Source organism: Dermochelys coriacea, chromosome 9, assembly GCF_009764565.3.
Source record: "Dermochelys coriacea isolate rDerCor1 chromosome 9, rDerCor1.pri.v4, whole genome shotgun sequence".
NCBI lineage: Eukaryota > Metazoa > Chordata > Testudines > Dermochelyidae > Dermochelys > Dermochelys coriacea.
This window is the reverse complement of record NC_050076.1, coordinates 98,667,433-98,674,160: the sequence shown is the minus strand read 5'-3', so window position 1 is coordinate 98,674,160 and position 6,728 is coordinate 98,667,433. Positions and strand designations below refer to the sequence as shown.

Below are 6,728 nucleotides of genomic sequence, written 5' to 3'. Positions count from 1 at the left end.
AGTTTTCTGTATCCTCCTCCCAATGACGATGACAGATTGGCCCCATTATAGAGGTTACTTTATCCTTACCCCTACAAGTTAAGGTCACAGAACAATTTTTATCATAATGCCCCAGTTTTCAAATACGTATCATTCACCTTTGGGGCTGAAATTTCCCATGTTTGATCTCTGCCATATGGTTTGAGCAAAATTCCATCACTTTTCTTTTGATCCATGAGAAGACTGGGCGAGGGAAGGAATACAATTTCCCCATTTATTTAAAAAAATAGTTTTAATGTGTGCTGTCTGGGGGACTAAGAGGGGAATGGGGTGGAATAATTGAAACAACTGAATCATTTAGATCCAGATCCTCAGCTGGTATATATTGAAATAGCTCCTTTGACTTCAGTGGAAGAACACTGATGCACCCCAGCTGGGGATAAGCCCCTTAAAATTTAAATTGTGCATTTGGATTCCATCCACAGGAGCTGTGCAAGATGCTCTGTGCTGCTATATTGATGAAACTCACCCAGTTCCAATGGCAGGGCAACCCATGCAGCCCCTTCAGTGTGTGCAAAGGAGAGCAGGATTTGGCCAACTTTCATTCAAGTTAATTTCTTCGCTCTAGAGCTGTATGTTTGTCTGCCTGACACACTGAAGTTCAAGCATTCACTTCTGTGCTATTAAGGATGTTACTAGTTTGACAGCAGTCTATAATTACTAGGTGTCATGCAATGTCAGTGACAGTTACAGCAGCATCAGAATCCAGGGATCACTGAATTCATGAACCGTTCCTGGGTATCTCAGAAGTAAAATGACTAAGACCCTGGAAACACTTATGAATGTGATCAACTTAAAGCATTTGAATAGTAAAAAGAAAAGGAGAACTTGTGGCACCTTAGAGACTAACAAATTTATTTGAGCATAAGCTTTCGTGAGCTACAGCTCACTTCATTGGATGCATTCAGTGGAAAAATCAAATGCATCCGATGAAGTGAGCTGTAGCTCATGAAAGCTTATGCTCAAATAAATGTGTTAGTCTCTAAGGTGCCACAAGTACTCCTTTTCTTTTTGCGAATACAGACTAACACGGCTGCTACTCTGAAACCTGTCATTTGAATAGTGTCACTGAAGTCAATAGAACTACAGATGAGCTTAAAGTTTAGTCCCTACATAAGCATTTGTAGGACTGAAGGCTTTAATGTTAATTTGCTTGTGCCTTCTGTAACTCTTCGCACAATACAATGCATCCGTATTTCTGGAATTTTAAAAAATCTCTGAGTAAAGTGTTTCAGTTGCTGGTGAACACTGATTACACTAAAGGAGAGCATCAGGACTTATAGATATGGAATTAAGCTTTTACTGGACGTGATTGTTTTTCAGTGGCAAGCTTGTCAAGTCTTTCATTTAATGTGTTGATTACAGGTGACTCTCCTTTCCAGATCCGGATCCATCAAAGCCTCATACTCAAAAAATAACATCTGTGCTGATTATCTGGAAATGAGAAAGAGGATACTGCGTCGCCAGTCCTAGTGCAGTATCTCCCATCAACATTCAATACCCTTTGCCACAAGGTGCACAAATTATTCCATGGTTTCTTGCGAGAATGAAATGGTCGTGGTGGTCATGGTGGGATTCCCAGTGATGGTGGGGGGTCTTTATAACCTTTAGCCCAGAGGTTAGAGTACTTATCAGCATGTGGGAGACCCCAATTCAGTTCCCCCCTACCTGATGAGCAAAAGGGATTTGAACAGAAGTCTTCCCTCCCCCCCGCTCCCCCGCCATCCACCCACTCACATGTTTACCTGAACATCCCCTCTTCCCTCAAGCATTTTGTGTGGAGTTAGTGGGCCTCTGAGCACACCTACTGGATTAGGCCCTGCACGCAAGTCAGCAGAGGAGTGACTGTCTTCCCCTGGGTTGTGGATCACAGGTGGGAAATAGGTGTCTGGATGCCTAGAGGGAGGCAGCAGTACACATGCCCAGAGGCAGTGCCTAGGGGAACCTTTACAGTAAAAGCTTAGGCACCAAGGGAGTTTGGATGCCTACAGGTTTAGGTGGCAGCCGAGTGGGGCTTTGGCAAAGTGCCTAAGTCCCTTTGCAGATCTGGTCTAGAGATTATACTTGTCTGTTCCCCCCCACCCCCTGTCATATGGTATCCTGCCCCTTTAAATGCCTGGAAGTCTGGGCCTAGTCAGATCTATTTGTTAACTCCAGGCTGTTCCACCTTTGCAGGGTCTGGGACTTAAAAGGAGGAAAGAATCATGTGCTGGCTGGAAAGGAGAACCCGAGGCAGAGAGGCCTGTGGCAGACTCCAGCAGGAAGGTGCTGCTCAGGAAAGTGCAGGGAGCCTCATCTAATGGAGCCTAGGAGAGGCTGAAGAGAGAGCTGGAAAGGAGCCTGGGAATGGGAAAAGCAGAGCCCGGTGTGGGAGGAGGAGGCGAAGAGTGTCTGAAATTAGAGGGGAGAAACCCCTCAGGCAGGAAGGGCTGGGGCTAACTGGAGACTGGGATAAAGCTTGGCTGGAAGTCCTGTCATAGTCACAGCATTGAGCTACCGCAGCAGCCTGAAGGCATTGCTGGCTGTTTGGAGGCAGAGCTGCTGCAATGCCGGGGGTGCTCTGGGACGATGAGTTTTGTAACACCTTGCTGCTTCATTTCTTTGTAACGTAAATGTATGTCTAGTTTTAAATTTGACTACTGAACAATTCTGCAAAGGCAAGCCTGGGGATTCAGTTTGGGAGTTCCAGTGGGGCCAAGTGACTTAGGCACCCAACGCCCATCAAAGTCTGACCTCTGGACACCCATGGTTTTGTAGGCATAGGTTGGACTTTGAAGATGGCTGATTTATACAGACAAAGGGCTTGGCTACACTTGCGAGTTACAGCACATTAAAGGAGCCCCGGGTGCACTAGCTCACTACCCATCCACACTGGCAAGGCACGTAGAGCACTCTGACTCTGCGACTACAGCGCTGCTGGTACTCTAGCTCGGCGAGTGGAGTAGCGTTTGCTGCCCCTCCCCCCCCGGCTGGAGTGCCGCAGCACCAGTGTGAACGAGGTGTTGCTTTCCTGCGCTCTAATCAGCCTCTGGAAATGTCCCATAATCCCCTTAATTCAAGTGGCCACTCTTGTCATTGTTTTTGAATCACTGCAGGAATGCAGATATGCCCTTTGAAAGCTCCGTTTCCGACAGCCCGCTGCTTATCTGCTCTGAGACAAAACAAGCCATTACTGTGCAATGCTGTGTATGTGAGAGAGAGGCGGTGGGAGGGGAGGAGTCTGCTGCTGTCTGAACTTACAAGACAGCATGCTGACATGCTCTCAGCCCTCCAAAAACCCACTCTCTCTCCCCTCACATACACACAACACACTCCCTGTCACACTCCACCCCATCTCCCCACATTTGAAAAGCACATTGCAGCCACTTGCATGCTGGGATAGCTGCCCATAATGCACCGCTCCCAATGCCGCTGCAAATGTGGCCACACCAGTGGGCTTGACGCTGTCAATGTGGACAGACTGCAGCGCTTTTCCTACTGCGCTCTCCGAAGGCTGGTTTAACTTAAAGCGCTCTCTACATCTGCAAGTGTAGCCATGCCCAAAGAGACTCCCTCTGAAATACACCTTTATACCCTGATACAAACAAGTTATATTGCCCCTTTGACATAGTTGGTTACTGCCCCCAACGTCACTAGTTATCACCCTGCATTTTGTACATGTTGGTTCAATCAAAACATCTTTCTTACTTACTATCATTCTGACCTTATTTTTTAGGAGGGGTCAGTTTCTGTTGTCATTGGGGAATGTTTTTGTAGCATGCTTAATATTGGCATGTTCTGGTACCACTTGATATCAGGATGTGTTTGCGTGAGCATTCTGTGACTAGCATGTCTTAGGAATGTGTATTTCTGAAAAAAGAAAAGGAGGACTTGTGGCACCTTAGAGACTAACAAATTTATTTGAACATAAGCTTTCGTGAGCTACAGCTCACTTCCTCGGATGCATTTGGTGGAAAAATCAAATGCATCTGATGAAGTGAGCTGTAGCTCACGAAAGCTTATGCTCAAATACATTTGTTAGTCTCTAAGGTGCCACAAGTCCTCCTTTTCTTTTTGCGAATACAGACTAACACGGCTGCTATTCTGAAACCTGTATTTCTGAACTATCAGCCCTGTTCTTGCCAAATTCTGTAAGCAGGTCCTGCCTCATACCAGGCCTCTGATAGAAAAGCTTATGACTCTCTTCCTACTACAGTAGAGACTCATGCTTCGAGATCCAGAATGTATGGATATATGTCAGTCTCCACAGATGAGCCAAGCAGGGGCATTGTTACAAGTGATGGGTAGAGGTGGACAAAGATGCATACTGTGTTGGCTTCAGTTAAAATAATACTTAACAAATATCATTTTCATATTTAACACTGTGTGTGTTTTAAATATTCTTTATTACTTGTATAGCACCAATAGTGAGTTACTTTACAGAGTGGTCAGGAGACAAGATCTGAGCACGCACTTAGGGGCTTATTGTCAAAAAAGGCAACAAACAAACCATTGGGAATGGGATGTAAGGAAATGCTTTTGCTTAAGTAGGAAACATTGGGAAACGTTTTCCCCCATGTATTTATTGGGTCTAATTAGCCAACACTGCTGTGCAAGGAGAACTTTTTTGGGGAAGACTTGTTTGTTTTAAGGAAGACCTTGAAAAAAGAGGGTAGTGGCTAAAATGCTACCACTTTCTCATGTTCTTCACTATGTGAGCTTATGTGTAAAAGGACAAAGGTGCAGGTTTCCTTTCCAGCAATATGCCTGGAGCTAAGCAAACAAATTTGTATAATGATAGTTTTGTACAAACATAGGGAACGGTGAGTTTTGAATAATGCTTGTTTGTCAAAGGTTTTATTTTCACTTGTCGCATTCAGGTGCAATTAGAGTCAAAGTGATCCTGAGATGATACCAGCAGGAGGAAAACAAGCAAAATGAGAGAAGTGCTTTTAACTGCAGAGTTCTAAAGTGTAAATGATAAATAATATATAGATTTGCATTACTTACCCAAGCCAACAGATGTGTCCACTGGGGATTTTATTGCTGAGAAATCATTTGTGCCTTCTGAAAGAGCTAGTTTAAAAGCTGTAAACTGAATGTGAAGCATGCTGGTGAGTCCAGAAGAAAAAGAGAGTCTACTATTATGTATGCTGTACCAAACCTGAGCAGGAAGCTGAGGAGTCTAGGCTAGTGATTTGATGACATTGGAGGTGACATTACAGCAGATACCTCGGTGACCTGTTTTTTAATTCTTTGGAACAGTCCAGAGTAGCAGCCATGTTAGTCTGTATTCGCAAAAAGAAAAGGAGTACTTGTGGCATTTGTTAGTCTCTAAGGTGCCACAAGTACTCCTTTTCTTTTTGGAACAGTCCAGCTCCAATAGCCCACCTTTAAAAATCAATTGAACAGGCAGCTGCTGTGGAGATGTTTGTAAGGAAAAGTAGGTGGTCAGAGGGGTTTCTTATCATTCTCTAACTTTGTGTTGAGGAAGCAAATGATCCTGAGAATTTAAGTGCTGTTCTGTCCCAAAGGAGCTCTCTAGAAATGCCACCATGGGATGCCATGAGATCACATGACTCCCTCTAGTGGCGGGGCTTGTTACCCGGGGTTCTTTCAACCCAACGCTCTTGGTAACTTTTACTCTTGTGCGAGGTGGCGTCAGGAAATAAATCAGGGGAGACACGGCCGTCCGACCGATAGATGGCTGGCACAAACAGGACAACACAAGAGTGATTTCACTTAAAGCTAAACTTCACTTAGTCTCAAGCACTTATACCCACATCCGCAAGAGGTTAGTAAAACACCCCCAACTTTTGATAATTACCAAAGCTGAGCATGGCTCTCGAGTGGCACAGCGGCAGCCCGTCTGCCGCTGGGAAACACAAGATGCATCCAGAGAGAGAGAGTCCAGTCCTGAAGAGTCCCCCTACCTCAAACTTTTCCCCCTTATTTATACATTAGTAATAGAATGACATGTCCCTTAAAGCAAACTTGTTAAGTAAGCAGTTTCAATGGTCAAGCAAGAGGTTCCTTCTGATTATCGATTAACCAGGTTTGGGTTTTTCCAGAGTTTGCAGCCTTGAGGCCCCAACAGACATTCCTGGGGCACTTCCTGCTCTTCTAAGATGCATGTATCAGCAACTTCAACACAATTCTTATCAAGAAGGACGCGGGGTCAAGCTGCCCTTTCTGTGGCACCCAAAACCCCCTTCCCCTCCTGCCTTGGTTAAGCTAAGCCTGCTGACTTGGCTAATTTACAGCCTGCTGACTTGGCTGCTTTTAGTAATAAGCCATAGTGGTTTCAGGCACTTTACTGGTTTGCCAAAGTCTCCCTGTACAGAACCTCCTCTCCATCCTCTTTCTCCCTCACAACTCTGAATAATTGGAGCCTGTCAAACAGGCCAACGGGCTCTGTTGGACCTGGCTCTGCCTGGTGGGAGGAAGAAATGGATTCTGGGGTGGATAAGGAGACTAGGGGAAACACCAGAGCTATTCTCAGATGGATGTTATGGTATCTGTGGAGCATGCCCGAGAAAGTGGCATAGGGGCAAACAGAGGGAGGACACCAGAAGAGGGAACCACGAAGGAAGAGAGATGTGACAGGAAAATGGGACAGGGATAGGGGTTTCTGGGGGACAAAAAGCAGAGGCGCTGCAAGGTGGAATAGGAGAGGGAGGATGCTAGAAACAAGGGAACTGGAACAATGA

General features: G+C 45.3%; 1 long non-coding RNA gene across 1 annotated transcript; it reads right to left on the bottom strand.

The window, feature by feature from the left end:
- Positions 1-1,343: 1,343 nt before the first annotated feature.
- LOC122455764 lies at positions 1,344-5,872 on the bottom strand. Its single transcript, XR_006274221.1, has 3 exons — positions 5,846-5,872; positions 5,029-5,113; positions 1,344-1,473 (listed from the first exon to the last, which is right to left on the bottom strand). It is a non-coding gene; the product is annotated as an uncharacterized LOC122455764 (long non-coding RNA).
- Between the last annotated feature and the right edge of the window lie 856 nt (positions 5,873-6,728).